The sequence below is a fragment of the Hypanus sabinus genome, chromosome 3, assembly GCF_030144855.1.
Source record: "Hypanus sabinus isolate sHypSab1 chromosome 3, sHypSab1.hap1, whole genome shotgun sequence".
NCBI lineage: Eukaryota > Metazoa > Chordata > Chondrichthyes > Myliobatiformes > Dasyatidae > Hypanus > Hypanus sabinus.
The window spans coordinates 182,874,027-182,895,676 of NC_082708.1; the positions used below are offsets into that span (position 1 = coordinate 182,874,027).

At 43.7% G+C, this 21,650-nt stretch overlaps 1 protein-coding gene and 1 non-coding gene across 5 annotated transcripts in view; both read left to right on the top strand.

Moving 5' to 3' along the window:
* The window catches only part of LOC132391943 (transcription factor COE3-like), a 432,097-nt gene that overhangs the window by 196,957 nt on the left and 213,490 nt on the right, over positions 1-21,650 (top strand). The gene's annotated exons all lie outside the window — the stretch shown is intronic.
* Positions 16,123-16,230, top strand: LOC132392040 (U6 spliceosomal RNA). Its single transcript, XR_009511418.1, has one exon. It is a non-coding gene; the product is annotated as a U6 spliceosomal RNA (small nuclear RNA).

The window sequence follows — 21,650 nt, forward strand, 5'->3', positions numbered from 1 at the left end:
TGGAAGTGGTTTGTGGAAGGTTTATTCAACTGAGTAAGTTGTGAAGATCATGTGAAGTTGTGAACGAGCCCGTCTATTACAAAAAAATCAAATCTCCCCTTCATGGATTCTGTCTGGAATTCCTGCTGTCATCATAATCAAGGACCCCTCCCTCCCAGATCGTTCTCTCTTCTTCCCTGTACCATCGGGCACGGAATACAAAGCCCCGAGCCATGTACCATCAGGCTCAAGAGCATCCTGGCATCGCCTAGCTAGACCCCTGACTTCACAATCTACCTTGTCACGAATCATGCACCTTACTGTCTGCCTGCACTGAACTTTCTCAGTAATTGTAACACTTTCTTCTGCATTGTGTTACTGTTTTCCCGTGTACTACCTCAATGCAGTGATGTAATGTGAAAACATTTGGTCTGGATGCATTTTGGCTCGATAGTAACCGATCTGCAAGAACCTGCAGAGAGATATGGACACAGCTCAGCACATGACAGGAACTGGCCTCCCCTATATTGAATTGACTTTATTTCTTACATCCTTCACATACATGAGGAGTACAAATCTTTACGTTATGTCTCCATCTGAATGTGCAATGTGCAATTTATAGTAATTTGTAATAACTAGTATGTACAACAGGACAGTCAATATAGCATAGAAACACAAGTGCATCAGTGTGAATTAATCAGTCTGATGGCCTGGTGGAAGAAGCTGTCCCAGAGCTTGTTGGTCTAGGCTTTAATGCTGCGATACCATTTCCTGGATGGTACCAGTTGGAACAGTTTGTAGTTGGGGTGACTCGGGTCCCCGATGATCCTATAGGCCCTTTTTAGGCACCTGTCTCTAAATGTCCTGAATCATGGGAAGTTCACATCTACAGATGCACAGGGCTGTCCGCACCACTCTCTGCAGAGTCCTGCGATTGAGGGAAGTACAGTTCCCATCCCAGCCAGTCAGGATGCTCTCAGTTGTGCCCCTGTGGAAAGTCCTTAGGATTTGGGGACTCATGCCAAGCTTCTTTAAATGCCTGAGATAAAAGAGGCACTATTTTGCCTTTTTCACCACACAGCCGGTATGTGCAGACCATGTTGGATCCTTGGTGAAGCATATGCCTCTGTCTACATTTCTTGCTGCCATAGTAAAGAAACCAACGTGATCAAAAACCCTTTCCACCCTGATCATTCTCTCTTCTCCCCCTCCCGATAGGCAGCAAAAAACAAAGGCTTGAGAGAACGAACCATCAGGTTCAAGGATAGCTTCTATAACACTGTTAGAAGATGCTTGAATGGACCTCTTACATGATTAAAAAATCTCTGGATCTCTGAAGAGCAGCACACAAAATCCTGGAGGAACTCAGCAAATAAGGCAGCACCTATGGAAAGGATTAAGCAGTTGATGCTTTGGGCCTGATCTCTCAGTCTTCCTCGTCGTTACACTTTGTCTTTAGTCATCTGTCTGCATTGCATTTTTTTCTGTAACTGCTGCACCTGTTTCTGCATTCTGTTACTGTTTTCCCTGCTGTGCTATCAATATGTACTTCTGTCTGGAATTATCTGTCTGGGTGGTGTGCAAACAGAACTTTTCACTATGTCTCAGTGCATCTGACAGTCGCAACCCTTTTACCAATTATCATAAACACAAGGGATTCTGGACATGCTTAAAATCCAGAACAGCCCAGACAAAATGCTGGAGGGACTCAGCAGGCCAGGCAGCATGGAATGAATGGGTTGTCAACGTTTCGGCCCGAGACCCTTCATCAGGGCTGCTAATCAAGAACCGATCAACCCTGACAGGTTCTTGATTTGTAAGGGTGTCGAAGGTTACCGCGGGGAGGCAGAAGAATGGGGTTGAGAGGAAAATAAATCAATTCTGATTGAATGGTGGAGCAGAATCAATGGGCTGAGTGGCCAAATTCTGCTCCTGTGTCTTATGGCCTGATGGTTTTATATCTTCCTGCTTTCTCCTATCCATGTTCAAATCACTGTATTTGTTCCTTCCTCTACCGCTTCACCCGATAGCTCATTCCACGTACACCACTCTCAGTGTGAAATCTAGTAAGCTGTTAGTTAGCACTACTACAGTGCCAGCAGCCTGGATTCAGTCCTGCAAGATGTTTGTAAAGATTTTTTGAAGCCTACCTTTACTTTTCACATGAACATTGAAACACTGAACCGTACCGTGAGAGGTCTCGTTTGCGTCAATGACTAACATGGGCTGAGGATGTGCCGGGCACAGCCAACATTGCACAACTTACTAACCCTAACCCGTATGTCTTGGAATGTGTGAGAGGACTGGAGCACCTGGAGGAAATCCAGGCGGTCATGGGGAGAGAGTACTAGCTCCTTACAGACAGCAGTGAGAACTGAGCCCTGTTCACTGATTGTGGCCACTGTAATAGCTAATCAGTATGCTGCGATTCCCCTGTGACCATGTGGGCTCTACATTGCCTTCATGACCACACGGGTTTCTCCCAAAACATATACATATGGTTAGAAAGTTGTGGACATACTATGTTGTCACCAGGGACATTTCAACATCTGCAGATTGCTCCCAGCATATCAGCTGGGGGGTGGGGTATCTCACTGAAATCTGTTGAATATTGAAAGGCCAAGATAGAGTGGATGTGGAGAGAATATTTCCTATAGTGGGGGAGTCCAGGACCAGAGGACACAGTCTCAGAATAGAGGGATATCCATTTAGAACAGAGATGAGGAAAAATTTCTTCAACCAGAGGGTGATGAAACTGTGGCAATCATTGCCACAGACAACGGTGCGGGCCAAGTCATTGGGTAGATTTAAGGCAGATGTTGATAGGTTCTTGATTAATCAGGGTGTCTAAAGTTTACAGGGGTAAGGAAGGAGAATGGGGTTGAGAGGGATGCTAAATCAGCCCTGCTGGAATGGTGAAGCAGACTCGATGGGCCAAATGGCCATATTCTGCTCCTACATCTGATAGTCTTATCTCTGGGATTGTGTTGGTTGTTGATGCAAACAATGCGTTCCACTGAATGATTCAAAGCTTTGGTAAGCCATGACAAATGGAGACTCTCTTGTGCTTGTGACAAATTCAGCTAACGTTTTAAAAGAAGCTTACAGACGTTGTCAGTCAGGGGAAGTATTAGATAGTTCACAGTGGGATGGAGTCAAGGGTGCTCACATCAAGGATAGAATTGGGACTGCAGAGTTGTTTGAAGTGTTACTTCTAGTACTCACTCGCTGGCTCGCAGTTCTCAATCAATTCTCCCCCATTCTTCCTTCTCAGTGAGATTGGCCCTTGGGTATTTGTGCCTTAGATGGGTTTGAGAGCACAGAAAATCCCACACATCGTTTTTTTAATCATTTTCAGGTTTATTATCACTGACATATGTTGTGAAATTTGTTGTTTGGAGGCAGCAGTACAGTGCAAGACATAAAAATTACTATAAGCTAAATCAATTAATCAATAAAAAAATAATTAATTAATTAATAATGGAGAGTCTATTGACTAGCTGCATCATGGCTTGGTATGAAAACACCAATGCTCTTGTACAGAAAATCCTTCAAAATAGTGGATACACTCTTTCTTCTTGCTGTTGCTGTCAGGAAGAAGGTACCAGAGCCTTAAGACTCATACCACCTGGTTCAGGAACAGTTATTACCCCTCAACCATCAGGTTCTTGAACTAAAGAGTGCATGAAGGAGAAAAATAGAGGGCTATGGGTAACCCTAGGCAATTTCTAAAGTAAGTACATGTTTGGCACAGCATTGTGGGCCAAAGGGCCTGTATTGTGCTGTAGGTTTTCTATGTTTCTAAAGGGGATAACTTCACTCTATTTCACTTGTTCCATCATTGAAATATTCTCACAATCTATGGACTCAACTTCAAGGACTCTTCATCTCATGTGCTTGATATTTATTGTTTATTTATTATTATTTCTTTATTTTTGTAATTGCATAGTTTGTTGTCTTTTGCACACTGGTTGAATGCTCAGGTTGGTGTGGTCTTTCATTGATTTTATTATGGTTGTTATTCTATTATGGATTTAGTGAGTATGCCTGCAAGAAAGTGAATCTCAGGGTTGTATATCCCTGAACCCCATTCTCCTTCCTTCTCCACATAATCTTTGACACACTGACTAATCAAGAACCTATCAGCCTCTGCTTTAAGTATACTCAATGACTTGACCTCCAATGCTGTCCGTGGTAATGAATTCTACAGATTCACCAGCCTCTGGCGAAAGAAATTCCTCCTCAGTTCTGTTCTAAGTTAATGCCCTCCAATTCTGAGGCTTGCCCTCTGTAGGAAACACCCTCTCCACATCCACTTCATCGAGGCCTTTCAAAATTCAATAGGCTTAAGTGAGATCCACCCCCCATTCTTCTATTCTGCAGCATGTAGAGACCTAGAGCTATCAAACACTCCTCATATGTTAACCCTTTCATTACCAGAATCATTCTTATGAACCTCTTCTGACCTTCGTACACAGCTTCTTGTCTTGTTCGAGTATTTGTACATTGTGATTGCGGAGGGCTTCTCCCACTCACTCTGTTCAAAAGCAAACCCTCTTCATCAAATCCTGGCTAGTTTTTCTACTCCCCACGTAAAAGCAATGATTACATTGTCCTTTACCATAATGCCATAGGGTATAGGAGAAGAACTAGACCATTTGGCCCATCTAGTCTGCTCAGCCATTCACTCATGGGTGACATTTCTCTTTCTTTTCTCAACCACGGTAGCATAGCGCTTAGCTCGACCCTATTACAGCTTGGGGCACTTGAATCCCGAGTTCATTTCCAATGCTGTTTGTACATCCTTCCCGTGAGGGCGTGGGCTTCCTCCAGGCACTGCAGTTTTCAAAGATGTACAAAGATTACTAGGTTGATTGTTCATTGTAAGTTGTCCTGTGATCGGGCTGGTGTTAAATAGGTAGGCAGCTCATTAGGCCAGAAGGGCCTGTTCTGCTCTGTATCTCTAAATAAAAAAAATAAAACCAATTCTTCCACCTTCACCTTCACCTTTACCCCCTTACCTATCAATAACCTATCAATTTCTGCCTTTAGTACACCCAATAACTTAACATCTACGGATCTTTGTGACAATGAATTTCACCGATTCACCATCCTCTGGCTAAAGAAATTCCACCTCATCTCCGTTTTAAAAGGACATCTCTTTATTCCGATGATGTGCCTTTGGATCCTGGACTCTCCTACTCATGGAAATATTCTCTCTATATCCATTCTATCCAGGCCTTTCGGAAACTGGTAGGTTTCAATGAGATCCCACCTTCAGAACCCCATCAAATACAGGCCCTGAGCCATCAAAGGCTCGAGATACATTAAGCCTTTCAATCACAGTTTTGCTCTTGTGAACCTCCTCTGGACTCTCCCCAGCAGCAGCACATCTTTCCTTAGATACAGGGCCCAGACTGCTCATAATATTCCATATAGAACAGTGCCTTATAAAGCCTCAGCAATCCATCCTTCCTTTCAGTCCTCCTGACACGAATGCTAGCATTGCATTTGTCTTCCTTACCACCAACTCAACCTGCAAATCACCCTTTAGGGAGTCTTAAACTAGGATGCCCAAGTGCCTTAACACCTCTGATTTCTGAATTCTCTTCCCATTTGGAAAGTAGTCCCGGCCTTAATTCTTCCTAGCAAAGTGCAGAACCCCACACATCCTTACACTGTATTCCATCTGCCACTTCTTTGCCCACTCTCCCAATCTGTCATTGTCTTTCTGCATGCTTCCCACCTCCGTAGCTCTGCTACCTATCTACAGACTTTGATAGCATACATGTATACTGCCAAATGAAACAGTGCTCCTCCAGACCAAGGTGCACAACACAGTACTGTAGTAATTTTATACATTGCACTGTGATGCTGCCGCAAAAAAAGACGAGTTTCATGACCTACGTGAGTGATGATAAACCTGATTCTGATCTGGGTCTCTATTGTGGACTGAGAGTGGGAAGGGGGCAGGGAGAGGGGAATCATGGTTGGGAAAAGGGGAAGGGAGAAGGAAACATCTGAGAGATATTCTGCAATGATCAATGAACTAAGTTATTAGGGATCAAATGACCGTGCCCTGCCATTCTCAACATCCTTCTCTCCCGCCAGATTTGCAGACTTACTCTCCACTCCATGTTGACAAATACAGTACTGTGCAAAATTCTTAGGCACCCTAGCTATATATATATATAAATATATATATATCTGCCTGAGACTTTTGCACAGTGCTGGACATATATCTCATACACAATATATAAGTAATATCACATAAAATTAGCACTAGTAAATTAATAAATAATAATATGCATTTACGACACAAGTTAAAAAGTAAACAATAAACTGTAAACATTATAATGCTAATGATGCTTCATACTTGATGAGACGGGTGTGGCAGAGAGTTTAGCAGTCTCACGGCCTGGGGAATGAATCTGTTTGCCTTCCTACAGTCCTTGTCCTAATGTTACAGTACCTCCTGTCTGATATGAGGGGATCAAAGAGATCGCTAGACAGATGGGACAGTGCGAGGTTTCCTATGCATGCAGTGCCTCTTGGTAAATATCTCGGATGGGTTGATGGGTGTGTGCGCTCTGTCCGAAAACCAGAAAGGAACTGATGAATCCAATCCAAATGCTGGCAGACAAACATGAGTGACAGGCCTGCTGTATCACCCCCTCCCTGCCCCCTCCGAGACTCCTTTGTGAGGCGGGAGTCAATTATTGAGTAGGCGTTCCAGCTAACGACCAACACACCGTTCGAGTGTCAGAGCGCGGGATTGCTACCCACCGAATGCACCTGTTCGCTCTAATGATGGCACCTTGTAGGATGCTGAGGGTCGAAGGTCAGTCATCGCAGTATTCAGAGCAGTCAGTGATGCGTACTTGGCTGCCTAATTGCCCTTAGCTCGATGAAAATCTGGCGCTTAAGCACAATACAGGATGCGTAATGATGCATTGCATGGGCACAGGTAAACTGCCCCGTACTGAATAAATATGAGGCTGACTATGGAGGTCAATTGAGGTCATGAGACATCTGCATCGCATTTCTGTTGCGCTTTGACTCATTTTGGCTCGAACCTCGCATGTTTCACCACCTCCCGCATTAAGCAAAAGCCTATAGCACTAAATTAGTCACACTAATAATGGCAGACTGACCCGATAATTGGCCTGGTACAGCCAATTTCAATGTGCGAGAATGCAAGAATCTGCAGAGAGTAGTGGGCTCAGCCTGATATATCACGGACACATCCCTCCCCCATGATCGGTGGGGTATCTACATGAATTGATATCTCAAGAAAGTAACGTCCATCATCAAAGATCCCCACCATCTGGTCCATGCTCTCTTCTCCCAGCTACCACCATGCAGGAGATACAGAAGCCTGAAGTCCCACACCATCAGGCTCAAGAACAATTATTGCCCTTCAATCATTCAGTTCTTGAACCAAACTGCACAACCTCAGCGCAGCAACACTATGTTTGCTTTGAACACTTTGCATTACAATGGACTTATTTGTTTTAATTGTATCTTTCCTTGTAAAACTGTGTATAGTTAATATAGATAACAGCTGTGATGCTGTCGCAAGTGAGTTTTCATTGCACTGTAACACATATATTTGACTTATGGAAATGACAATGAACTCAATTTTGAGTTTACTTGTAAAAATGCTAGCGAAGGAATTACCACCAGCCCAGAACAATGGAGTGCCTCGTCTTCAGAAGGACTTTGAGTGATCTCAATGTCGGCAAGACCGAGGAGCAGGAGGAGGAAACCAGATATCCATGAGCCAGTCCTCATTGGAAGATCAGAGGTGGAGAGGATCAACAAGTTAAAATTCCTCAAGTCAAGTCATTTTTTATTGTCATTTCAACCATAACTGCTGGTACGGTACACAGTAAAAACGAGACAATGTTTTTCAGGACCATGGTGCTGCATGAAACAGTACAAAAACTAGACTGAACTATGTGAAAACAACACAGAAAAAAAACTACACTCGACTACAGACCTACCCAGGACTACATAAAGTGCACAAAACAGTGCAGGCATTACAATAAATAATAAACAAGACAATAGGCACAGTAGAGGGCAGTAAGTTGGTGTCAGTGCAGGCTCTGGGTATTGAGGAGTCTGATAGCTTGGGGGAAGAAACTGTTACATAGTCTGGTCGTGAAAGCCCGAATGCTTTGGTGCCTTTTCCCAGACGGCAGGAGGGAGAAGAGTTTGTATGAGGGGTACGTGGGGTCCTTTACAATGTTTGCTTTGCGGATGCTGCGTGTAGTGTAAATGTCCGTAATGGCGGGAGGAGAGACCCCGGTGATCTTCTCAGCTGACGTCACTATCCACTGCAGGGTCTTGCGATCCGAGATGGTGCAATTTCTGAACCAGGCAGTGATGCAGCTGCTCAGGATGCTCTCAATACAACCTCTGAAGTTATCATTTCAGAGTTCTCAACCTTGGTGTTATCATTTCAAAGGACCCATCCTAGACCCAACAAATAAGTGCAATTATGAAGAAAACACAGCAGCACTTCTATTTCCTGAGGAGTTTGCGAATATTCGGCATGGCATCTGAAACTTTGACACATGTGTATAGATTTGTGGTGGAGAGTACATTGACTGGCTGCATCATAGCATGGTATGGAAACACCAATGTTCCGGAATAGAAAATCTTATGAAAACTGGTTAATAAGGCCCAGTCCATCATGGGTAAAGTCCTTCCCACCAACGAGCACATCTTCATGAAATGCTGTTGCAGGAAAGCAGCATCCTTCATTAAGGGCCCTCATCATTCAGGCCATTGTCTTTCCTCACTGCTGCCATCAGGAAGAAGGTACAGGGGCCTCCAGAGACACACCTCTGGGTTCAGGAGTAGTTATTACCTGTCCACCATCATGCTCTTGAACCAAAGGAGATAACTTCACTCAAGCATCATGACAGGTCATTGGTTGGTGACACTGCATGAGGTTTAAAAAGAGCTTGGGGACTTCTGGAACATCTTGGCAGGCTGCAATCCTGATCTTTCAGGCACTCAGCAGGGTTCAATAAAAATAAATAAAGTGTAAGCGGAGTGGCCATTGTTGGAGTGGGCTTGTGTTAGATTGGTCAGAATTTGGTTCAACGGGCTTGGACACAAATAGGTGCAGGCTAGAACTTAAGCATTGGAAGGTGGAGGTATGACATGTGTAGGCATGATGCTGGTTAATGCAGTAGAATGTTCCTCCTGTAAGATGTGGTATTACAGTGTAAGTAACATTCTCTCTGGTGACTACATCTGCAGGAAGAGCTCTCAACTTCAGCTCCTGACTGACAAGGTCAAAAAATTGGAGCTACTGCTGGATGTAGTCAGGTCCATCCAGGAGACTGAAATCTTCATAGATGAGACTTTTAGATGAGGTGATCACATCCAGAGGTCAGGCCTCAGATAGTAGAGGGGTAACCACCTGGAGGAAGCAGACAGAGCTCTCAGGCCAGCAGGTGGCACTGTGGCCAGCTCTGAGGCTCAGCAGGGAAAGGTAACCTTGGGCAGAGACTTGTGATAGGAGACTTGATAGTTAGGGGGATGGACATCAGATTGTGTGGCCGCAAAAGAAGCCAGGATGGTGCGTTACCTCCTAGGACTGCATCAGAGTGGCTGCAGAAGATTCTCAAGAGGGAGAGGGAGCAGCCAGAGGTTGTGGTGCTCATTGGCACCAATAACATAGGTAGAAAGGGGAAAGTGGTCTTTTGCAGGGAAAAGGCTGAAGAACAGGAACTCCAAGTAGAAATTACCATATCACTAACAGTACCACATGGAATAACAGGGAAGGAATAGGCTGATAGTAGATGATGAGTGGCTGAGAAAGTGGTACAGGAGACAGGTTTCAGATTTCTGGATCGTTGGGATCTCTTTTGAGGAAAGTATTGGCCATACGAAAAGGATGGGGTACACCTGAACCCAAAGGGGGCCAATATCCTTGTGGGCATGCTTGCTAGAGCTGTTAGCGAGGGTTTAAACTAATTTGGCAGAGGGATGGGAAATGGAGTGATGGGGCTGAGGATGGCGCTATTGTGTAGTGAGAATGTGAGGAAGGACAGGCAGATGATGGAGAAAAAATACACTCAGTGAGATGAGTTGAAGTGTGACATGAGGGCAAAATCAAAAGTGGCGATGAATACAAGACTAAAGGTGTTATACTTGAATGCACACAGTATAGGGAATAAGCCAGATGATCTTGCAGCACAAGAGATTGGTAGGTATGAGTTTTGGGCATCACAGTTGTGGCTGAAAGAAGATTATAGTTGGGAGCTTAATATCTAATTATACGTCTTGTATCAAAGGGACAGGGAGAGTAGGCAGAGGGTTTGCAGTGGCTCTGTTGATAAAAATGGAAATAAATCCTTAGAAAGAGATGATGTAGGATCAGAAGATGTAGAATCCTTGTGGGTAGAGTTAAGAAACTGCAAGGGTAAAAATACCCTGATGGGAGTTATATACAGGCCTCTGAACAGTAGCCAGAATGTGGGATATAAGTTATAAAAGGAGATAGAAAAGGCATGTAATACGGGCATGTAAGCCGTCTCTATTTCCTGAGGAGACTGAGGTCCTTTAACATCTGCTGGACGATGCTGAGGATGTTCTACGAGGCTGTGGTGGCCAGTGCTATCATGTTTGCTGTTGTGTGCTGGGACAGCAGGCTGAGGGTAGCAGACACCAACAGAATCAACAAACTCATTCGTAAGGCCAGTGATGTTGTGGGGGTGGAACTGGACTCTCTGACAGTGGAGTCTGAAAGAAGGATGCTGTCCAAGTTAATGCTGTCCAAGGATGCTGTCCAAGTTAATTATTTATGGTTTTATAATTCTACACTATTCTTGGTTGGTGCGATTGTAACGAAACCCAATTTCCCTCGGGATCAATAAAGTATGCCTGTCCGTCTGTCTGTCAATGTTACGATAGTCATGGGGGATTTCAATATGCAGGTAAATTGGGAAAATCAGGTTGGTGCTGGATCCCAAAGGAGAGAATTTGTAAAATGCTCATAAGTTGGCTTTTTAGAGCAGCTTGTGGTTGAGCTGACTAGGGGATCAATTATTCTGGATTGGGTGTTGCATAACTGGATTTGATCAGTGATCCCAAGGAAAAGGGACGCTTGGGAGGCAGTGATCATAATATTTTAGAATTCACCCTGCAGTTTGAGAGGGAGAAGATAAAGTCAGATGAATCAGTATTATAATGGAATTCAGGGAATTACAGAGTCACAAAGGAACAGCTGGCCAAAGTTGATTGGAAGAGGACACTATCAGGGATGACGACAGTACAGCAATGGGGGCAATTGGAAAAAACAGGACAGATACATTCTAAAGATGACTAAGTATTCTAAAGGGAAAATAATGCAACTGTAGCTGACAGGAGAAGTCAGAGCCAACACAGAAGCCAAAGCGAGGGAATATAATAGAGCAAAACTTAGAGGGAAATTTAAAGATTGGGATGCTTTTAAAAAACAACAGAAGCAACTAAAAATGCATAAGGAGAGAAAAGATGAAACATGAAGGTAAATTAGCGAATAATATCAAAGAGGATACCAAAGGATTATTTTTTAGAATAGAGAAATGAGAGTAGATATCAGACCACTGGAAAATGATGCTGGAGTGCTAATATGGACAAAGAAATGGCGGACAAACTTAATAAGTATTTTGCATCAACTTTACCATGGAAGAATGTGAGAGTGTCATGGGGCAGAAGTGAGCGTAGTTGCTCTTACTAAGGGGAAGGTACTTGGGAAGCTGAAATGTCTGAAGGGCAAAAACGTTTTGTTAATGAGTGAAGTCAGAGGAAAATGGCAAGACTGGTTCAAACTGATGGGAAGGCGACAGTAAGATAAATAGGTTAATAGGTTAGAACTCTAGTGAGCAAAAGAGCATCTCTGAACCAAACCTTGAAGTGGATGGGCTACAGCAGCGGAAGACCATGAACATACACAGTGGCCATTTTTCAGGAGGTAGCTAATATAATGGCCACTGAGTGTAAGTTAATAGGCGAGGTAGACAGAATCTAGAGATGCACGTGAAATGAAGATTATTTAAAAGACATTTTGATACAGTCATCGATAGGAAAAGTTTTGAAGATGGTGTGTCAATAGCAGGCAATTAGGACTAGGTTGGATGAGTATCTTGACCAGCATGGGTCAGATGGGCCAAAGAGCCTGTCCCCATCCTGTATGTCTCTAAGATTCTCTGACTGTGACTGGCACTGAATTTTTTCAAGTTCTTACCGAAGGGTTGTACAGGGTTTTGAGGAGCTGAACGGCCAACTACTGTTTTTGTTATTGGTGCTTCCTAACCCCCCTCCCCCTCCACAACTGATGTTGCTCCACTGACTGCATCATAGAACCCTACAGCACAGAAACAGGCCCTTCAGCCCAACTAGTCCATGCTGTACTGTTATTCTGGCTCAACCTATCAACCTGGACCTGGACCATCGCCCTCCATACCCCTCCCATCCATGACCTTATCCAAACTTCTCTTAAATGATGCAATTAAACCTTCATCCACCAATTCCACACATAGCTCATTCCAGACTCACACCACGCTCTGAGTAAAGAAGTTCCCCCTCATGTTCCCCTTAAATATTTAACCTTTCCTCCTTAAACCATGACCTCTAGTTTTAGTCTTATTCAACCTCAGTGGAAAAAGCCTGCTTGAATTTACCTTCTCTATACCCCTGGTAATTTTGTACACCTGCTGTATCTATAACCCATCAATTTTGTAACTGAGTACCTTTGTCAGATGTTTGTTCGTCCAGGTTCCAGAATCTGCTGTTCCTTGTGTTCAAAGTTCAAAGTAAGTTTATTATCGAAGTACATATATGTCACCATGTACAACCCTGTGATTCATGCTCTTGCAGGCATACACAGTAAAACAAGGACATACAACAGAGTCAATGAAAAACTACTCATAAAGACTGACAATCGACCAATGTGCAAAAGAAGACGATCTGTGCAATTATAAATAAATAATATTGATCAGAATACCAATGTGGAGTCCTTGAAAGCGAGTCCATAGGTTGTGAAATCGGTTCAGAGTTGAAATGGTTCAGGAGCCTGCAGGTTGAAGGGTAATATATGTTCCTGAACCTGGAGGTGTGGGACTTTAGGCTTCTATACCTCCTTCCTGATTACAGCAGTGAGCAGAGAGCAAGGTGCTGCTGTTGGGGACCCTAGATAATTGTAATGGATGCTGCTTTCTTGTGGCAGTACCCCTTGTGAATGTGCTCCATTGTAGGGAGGGCTTTTCCTGTGGTGGACTGTGCTCTATCTACCGCTTATTTTAGGTTTTTCTGTTCTTGTCCCTCTGAGGAAAGAAATTACCACTCATCTCAATCCCGAGACCATACGCTCTGATCCCAGCTTCTCCATTCATAGGAGCAGTTTCTCAGCACCTGTCTTGCTGAACCTTCAAAGCATTTGTTCCATTGTATTTTTCTAAACTCCCCTCAATTTCTCCTTATTGGGCAATCTCTACACCCAGGGAGAGCAATGACACCCAGACGAATACAGAGTCACTGCCGTAACTTTATCAGCCTTTCAACGAGTGACATATCAAGCAGTGAATTATGAACAAGCTCGTCCAACATTAACGATGAAAGAAAATGCTCAGGAGAATTTTATAAGATGCTATCAATATTGAAGTGAAAAGCACAGATGTCTAAAGCAGTTGTGACATAGGTTCCGAAAACAACAACTCAAGCCTTGCAAATCCAGTAGAAGGACTGTTGTTATTTTCTGAAGAGTTAATTAAATCAGGGCAGAATTATATCAGATGCAATATAGTTAGATTTCTGCTGAGCATTTTTGATAAAACTGAACTTTGTGGGGCTTTTAAAAAAAGCTGTGGCTGTAAGATCAACAGTAGATAACGTTTGTCTGACTGAAAGCGTCTTTTGAATAAAGTTTTTCATTTAACAGGACCTTTCCCATTCCAGTATGACCCAGAATGTCTTATGACCAAGTGAGTTGTTATCTGTGGTTGTAGCATAACAAATACAATAGGGGATTTTCATATTTGATAGTTACAAAACTGTGCAAAAGTCTAAGGCTTTAATATATATATTAATATCCAGGATGCATAAGACTTTCGCACAGTACTGTATGTGAGTGATGATAAGCCTGATTCTGATATGGGTCTCTATTGTGGACTGAGAGTGGGAAGGGGACAGGGAAAGTGAAGGGAAAAGGTTGGGTAAAGGGGAAGAGAGATGGAAAGAAGCAGAAAGAATACAGTATAAATAGTAATTTCATGTATTGCACTGTACTGCTGCCACAAAAAAACAAACTTCATGACATACAGGATTGTGCACAAGTCTTGGGTAAAAAAGTCTTAGACTTTTGTACAGTACTGTAGTATGTAATGTATTGCACTGTACTGCTGTGGCAAAATAAAACAAATTTCATGACAATTAGTCGAGGAACTGAATTAAAGAGCTATGAGGTAATGTTGCAGCTAGTACTTGAAGTAGTGTGTTCAATTCTGATTGCCTCATCATAGGAAGGATGTGAAAGCTTCAGAGAAAATGCTGTCCGGATTGGAGAAAATGACTCAAGTGGAAAGTTTTTCTCTTTGGAGTGAAGGAGAATGGGAAGGAACTTGATAAAGGTGTATAAGATGATAAGAGGCACAGAGCATCCTACCTAGCTGCATCGTCATTCTGGTATGGGGGGGGGGGGGTACAGGGACTATTGCACAGGATTGAAATAAGATGGAGAAAGTTGTAAACTTAGCTCCATCATGGGCACTGGCCTCCATGGTATCAAGGACATCTTCGAGGAATGATGCTTCAAAAAGGCAGCATCCATTATTAAACCCCATCACCCAGATGTGCCCTGTACTCATTGTTACCATCAGTACAGGAGCCTAAAGGCACACACTCAATGATTCAGGAACAGCTTCTTCCCCTCTCTGTTTGCTTTCTGAATGGACATTGAACCCATGAACACTACCTCACAACTTTTTTATTTATATTTTTGTAGTACTTATTTAATTTAACTATTTAATATATAGTTACTGTAATTCATAGTTGTTTTCTCTATTACTATGTATTGCATCATACCGTTGTCACTAAGACAACAAGTTTCAGGACGTATGCCGATAATATTGAACCTGATTCTGATTCTGATAGAGTGGACAGCCATCGTCTGTTTCTCAGAGTGGAAACGGCTAATACTTGAGGAAAGTTTGGAGGAGGTGTCAGAGGTAATTTTTTTTTACTCAGAGAGCAATATGTGCCTGGAATGAACTGCCGTGGATGGTGGTAAAGGCTGATACATTGAGACCCTGCATTAGGGCTGAGGACATAGAGCAGGGGTACCAATACCATTAACCAAGAGATCCATGGATGTCAGGTTGGGAACCGCTGGGGTAGAGGAAAGATTGTCAGTGTATAGTAGACTGTTTGTGAGTGTGGCCGAGGCTGGTAGGTGATGGGTGGAACCAGACTAGGGGATAGATGTCAAATCAGAGAATGCAGATTAAAGTGTAACAGTTACAGAGAAAGTGCAGTGCAGGTAGACAGTGAGGTGCACGATCATACAAAGTGTACAATTGCGGCTTGATTCCTGCCTTTGTCTGCAAGGGGTCTGTACGTTCTCCCTGTGACCACATGGGGTTCCCCCAAGTGCTCCAGTTTCCTCCCACATTCTGAAAAGGGTGTACAGTTAGGATTAATGAGCTGTGGTCATGCTGTGTTGGCACCAGAGCCTTGAGGACACTGACTGGCTGCTCAACACAATCCTCATTAATTTGATTTGATCCAAACGATGCATTTCTCTGTATATTTCAATGTGCACATGACAAATTATATCTATCTCTTTATTTGTACTAGGGGACCATTCAATAGTCTCGTTACAGTGGAGTAGAAGGTGGGCTGAAGGGCCTGTTACCGTGTTATATTACCCTATGAGGGGCTTGTTGGTCACCTTCAGTGCCCTATTTTTGTAATAGTGCAGAGGGTGGTCAGAGCCTTACCTCGCCCCTGATGCACAGCACCATTGAGAGCGCAGCCCTCCCTTGACACTGTGGTGACGCACCATACCGAGTCCGTCAGAATAATCCCTCCATTTACTTAGCGCCTTCCTGCAGCCTGCAGCATCAGATTCGCTATCGCTGTAACATCGCGCTCATTTTGGCAGCACGTGTACTAAAGCTGAAACGATTCGGAGAAGAAAAGCATGGCTTCTGCGCAAGGGTGACACAAAAAATCTGTAAGAATTATGGGCGTGTTCAGAGATTTCTCAATGATGGGAAGCAACTCTTCAAATAATAGTTATAGAGTAATACAGCACAAAAATGGGCCATTCAGTCCATTTCATCCATACCAAGCAGAGCTAGTCCCATTTACCTGCATTTGACCCACCTTATTGTAAGCTTTTCCTATCCATGAACTGGTCTAAAGGTCTTTGAAACATAATTGTATTTACCTTTACCACTGTTTCTGGCTGCTTATTCCATATGCTGTACCCACCAGCCTTTGGAAAATGTGACCCTTAGGTCCTGTTTAAATCTTTCCCTTCTCCCTTAAACCTATTGCTTTCTTTTTGCACTATCTATCTGTCTACTTATTTATCTATCTGTCCAGGTATGACCTACAGAACACTATTATAAAGGCAAAAAGAAACATTCTGATTGAGGTTAGAAATGGAGTTGGATGAACATCAGCTTTTGCAGAGTTTGCAGGCCATTACTTCCTACAAACCGAAACCTGGCATCACGAATGGCTGTGATGCATCACTCCTAGATGAGCTCAACACCTTTCATGCACGCGTTGAAAGGAGAATAAAACTATACACCTGTGCGAATCCCTGCAGTATCTGGTGTCCACGTATTCTGTCTCGGAGGCTGACGTCAGAACATCTTTCAAGGTGTCAAGCCCTGATGGTCTTCTTGGTAGGGCTCTGAAAACCTGTACCAACCAACTGTTCAAGGACATCATCAGTCTCTCACTGTTATAGTCAGAGGTTCCCATCTGCTTTGAAAGGGCAACAATCACACTAAGTGTTCAAGAGAAACAGGGTGAGCTGCCTCAATGACTATCACCCAATGGCAGTCAAATTTACTATGATGAAGTGCTTTGAAAGGTTGGTCATGGCTAGAATTAATTCCTGCCTAAGCAAAGACCTGGACCCTCTGAAATCTGCCTATCGCCGCAATAGGTCAACAGCGGATACAATCTCACTGGCTCTCCACTCGGCCCGGACCACCTGGACAGTAGTAATACCTATGTCAGGCTGCTCCTCCTTAACTACAGCTCAGAGTTCAACACAATCATGCCCTCAGTTACAATCACAGGCTCCAAAACCTGGGCCTCTGTACCTCCCACTGCAACTGGATCCTTGACTTCCTCACCAAAGACCACAGCCTGTGTGGATCAGAAATAACATCTCCTCCTCGCTGACAATCAATGCTGGCATACCTCAAAGTTGTGTGCTTACCCCACTGCTCTACTCTCTCTACACCCCATGATTGTGTAGCTAAGCACAGCTTAAACACCATTTAAAAACTGGGTGATGACACAGCTATTGTTGGCAGAATTTCAGATGGTAACGAGGAGGCGTACAGAAGCAAGGTAGATCAGCTGGTTGAGTGGTGTCACAGCAACAATCTTACACTCAGCGTCAGTCAGACCAAAGAACTGATTGTGGACTTCAGAAAGGGCAAGATGAGGGAAGACTCTGTAGTCCTCATAGAGGGATCAGAAATGGATAGGGTGAGCAATTTCAGTATCTCTGAGTCTCTATCCTGAGTCCTACATATCGATGCAATCACAAAGAAGGCATGATAGTGATTATATTTCATAGGAGTTTGAGGAGATTTGGTATGTCACCAAAGGTACTTGCAAGTTTCTACAGATATACCATGGGCAGCATTCTAACTGGTTGCATCACTGTTTGGTATGGAGGGGCTAGTGCACAGGATCAGAAAAGCTGCAGAAAGTTGTGAACTCAGTCAGTTTCATCATGAGGACAAGCCTCCCCCCAGCATCCAGGACACTTTCAAAAGGCGATGCCTTAAAAAAGCAGCATCTGTCATTAAGGACCGCCGACTCCCAGGATGTGTCCTCTTCTCGTTGCTACCATTAGTGAAGAGGTACAGGAGCCTGAAGACACACGTTCAATATTTCAGGAACAGCTTCTTACCCTCCAGCTTCAAATTTCTGAATTGACAATGAACCCATGAACACTATCTCAGTATTTTTTCTCACTTTGTGTGTGTGTATACTTATTGTAATTCATAGTTTTTATTATTATGTATTGCAATGTCATCATCATGGCTATCCCTCGAGGTAAAGGGTGATGATCTTCATTCCGTTGATCTATCATAGACCGAAAACACCTGTGCGTGTATTTGTCTAACGTGTACTTGATGTTGCACTCCAAGAAGCACACGATACTTCACAAATCAACCAACTGATTCCAATGGCATGGAAACCACGACGATTGGAGCTGATGGATTTGTTGCAGCCTTCATCCGCCTTCACAGCCGTTGAGTTCAAGGTAACTTTGTCCGCCTGTTCCACCGTTGAGGTCTTGGTTGGATTGTTCTTTGTCAGGGACCTCACGCTCAACCTTACCGCCATGGGTGACCCTACCAGAAGCACAGCTCCAGACGGCATTGCTCTCGGGATCTCAGGACCACACAAGCTTCTCCACCACGACAAGGTGACAATCCGCGGAGAAGATTGCAATGTACTGCTGCCACATAACAACAAATTTCATCGCATACAGTACCGTGCAAATTGTTAGGCACATATATATACCAGGGTCCCTGAGACTTTCAGAAAATACAATATCAGTCAATGTGGAACAGGGAGCGAGTTTATAAATCTGGTGGGAGCAAAGGACATTGGGAATGGTAGCAGAGGAGGAGTACCGGGGTGTGGGGGGGGGGGGTGGCTCAGCTGCAGACACACCCATCCCTGAAATACCAGGCAAAGTCATTTGATTCCAAACAATTGATCTATTGATCATTACAATGTTTCTCTGGTGCTTCCTGGTCTCTCCCCTCTCCCTTCCCTATCCCTTCCCTTCTTCCCTACCATGATTCCCCTCTCCCTGCCCCCTTCCCACTGTCAGTCCACAATACAGACCCATATCAGAATTAGGTTTATTATTCCTCAAATTTCATGGCACATGTGAGTGATGTGCCTGACTCTAATATGGGCAGACATACAGTGCAATATATAAAATTACTACAGTATTATGCAACACTCTTAGGCACCCAATCTGTATATATGTGCCGAAGAGTTTTGTAGAGTACTGTATGTCAGTGATAATAACCCAATTCTAGTTCTTATTTTCAGCCATGTAGTTCCCCTGTCCTGATTAAAAGACTATGACTACCCACCTTATCTGCACCCTCATAGTTTTCTATATGATTTTGCTCCAGGCACAGTCCCAGTTCTTGTCTATTCAATATTTCCTGGTAACTCAAGTCCTCTAGTCTGAGCAGCATCCTTGAGAATCTTTTCTGCTGCCTTGCTAACTTTATTTATTTAGATAGAGGTACTGCACGGTTAGGTGTTGGCGCGTAGTTAAGGTGTTCGTCTAGTGATCTGAAGGTCACTAGTTCGAGCCTTGGCTGAGGCTGCATGTGTGTCCTTGAGCAAGGCACTTAACCACACATTGCTCTGCGACGACACTGGTGCCAAGCTGTTTGTGTCCTAATGCCCTTCCCTTGGACAATATTAGTGGCGTGGAGAGGGGAGACTTACAGCTTGGGCAACTGCCAGTCTTCCATATATAAAAAACAACCCTGCCCAGGCTTGTGCCCTGGAATCTTTCCAAGGCACAAATCCATGGTTTATCGAGACTAACGGAGGCCTACTGCATGGTTACAGGCCCTTCCATCCAATGAGCCCACGCCACCCAAGTAAACCAGAGCACCTGGAAGAAATCCATGTGGTTATGGGGAGAACATACAAACTCCTTACTGACGGCAGCAGGAAATTATCCTGGGTCACTGGCGTTGTAAAGCATTGCGCCAATCGTTCCGCTATCCTTCCTGTAATTTGGTGACCAAAACTGCACTCAATACTCCAAATTCGGCTTCACCGATGCCTTATACAATCTCACCATTACTTTCCAACTCTTAGACTCAATACTTTGAATTATAAAGGCCAATGTGCCAAAAGCTCTCTTTACTACCCTATCTACCTGTGACTAAGGAAGAATTTGTTGACATCAGAGAGGCTTCAAAGAAGGTACCTAAAGTGACTCTGGAATTGAAAGGCTTGTCATATGAGGGGTGTTTGATGACTCTGGGCCTGAATTCACTGGAATTCAGAAAAATGGGGGGGGGGGGGGTGACATCATTGAAACCTATCGTATGTTGAAAGGCCTCAATAGAGTGGATGTGGAGAGGATGTTTCTTATGGGAGCAGAGACAGAGATGAGCAGTTTCTATAGTCAGAGTGTGGTAAATCTCTGGAATTCGCTGCACAGGTGGCTGTGGAGGCCAAGTCATTGGATACATTTAAGCCCAAGGTTGATAGATTCTTGATTAGTCAGGGCATGAAAGGATATGGGAAGAAGATCGGGCCTGAAGGGAAATGGATCAGCCATGATGAAATGGGAGAAAATGGTCCTTTAACTTGTGATCTTATGGTCAACCTGAAGTGCACCATATACAGTCTCATCAAACTCTTGTACACAGTCCTAACTTGATGTCTCATATGGTGACTGAACACGCCCAGGTTGACTTTGCTCTGTAAATGTTAAAGGAAACAGCAGAATTGAATAGCATTATTACTGAGCTTCAGGATCTGGGTACCTGGACCTTTCAAGGTGAATAACACTTTGGAAGCTTGACAATTAATTTTCCCTCTCACTGATTGCTTTGTTCAAAGCAATAGGGACACAGCTGTCATCTTTGAGGAATGAGATGTATTGACTGTCCAGTGTCTTGTGCCAGATGTGCGGAGCACATCAGCTCATTAACAATCCTCAACTGTTAAGTAAATCTGCCCATATCACCAAGGTTATTTGGTGGATCTGTTGGAGAACTGCAGAGGGTTCTAAGGTGGTTAGGAAATAGGTCATGACATGCTCACTTCTCACTGCCGCCATCAGGAAGGTGGTACAGGAGCCTTAGGTCCCACACTACCAGGTTCAGAAACAGTTAATACCCTACACCATCAGGCTCCTGAACAAGCGTCGATAGCTCCACTCACCTCAGCACTAAACTGACTCCACAATCTTTGGACTCACTTTCAAGGACTCTACAATTCACATTCTGAATATTATTTATTTGCTTATTGATCTATTTTTATTACTACTTGTACTTTTTCGCATTTGCACAGTTTGTCTTTCTTTGCACAGCGTCTGTCAGTCTTTGTGTGTAGTTTTTCATTGATTCTATTGTATTTATTTGCTCTGCTATGAATAGGCGCAAGAAAACAAACCCCAGAATCCCAGGGTAAGTATATGGTGACATATACGTACTTTGATAATGAACTTACTTTGAACTTTGAGGCTGGCGTGAAATTCTGGAACTCCCTTTGCAGAGGCATCTTCATGTTAACATAGGACATAATGGACAGGCCACCTGGTCCATGATGTTCCTTAAAGATCCCTAATAAGCTAGCAGAGGAATGCCAGCATTGTGTAGGTCCAGCTCAGTAACCTAGTGGTTAGCTGAATGCTATTA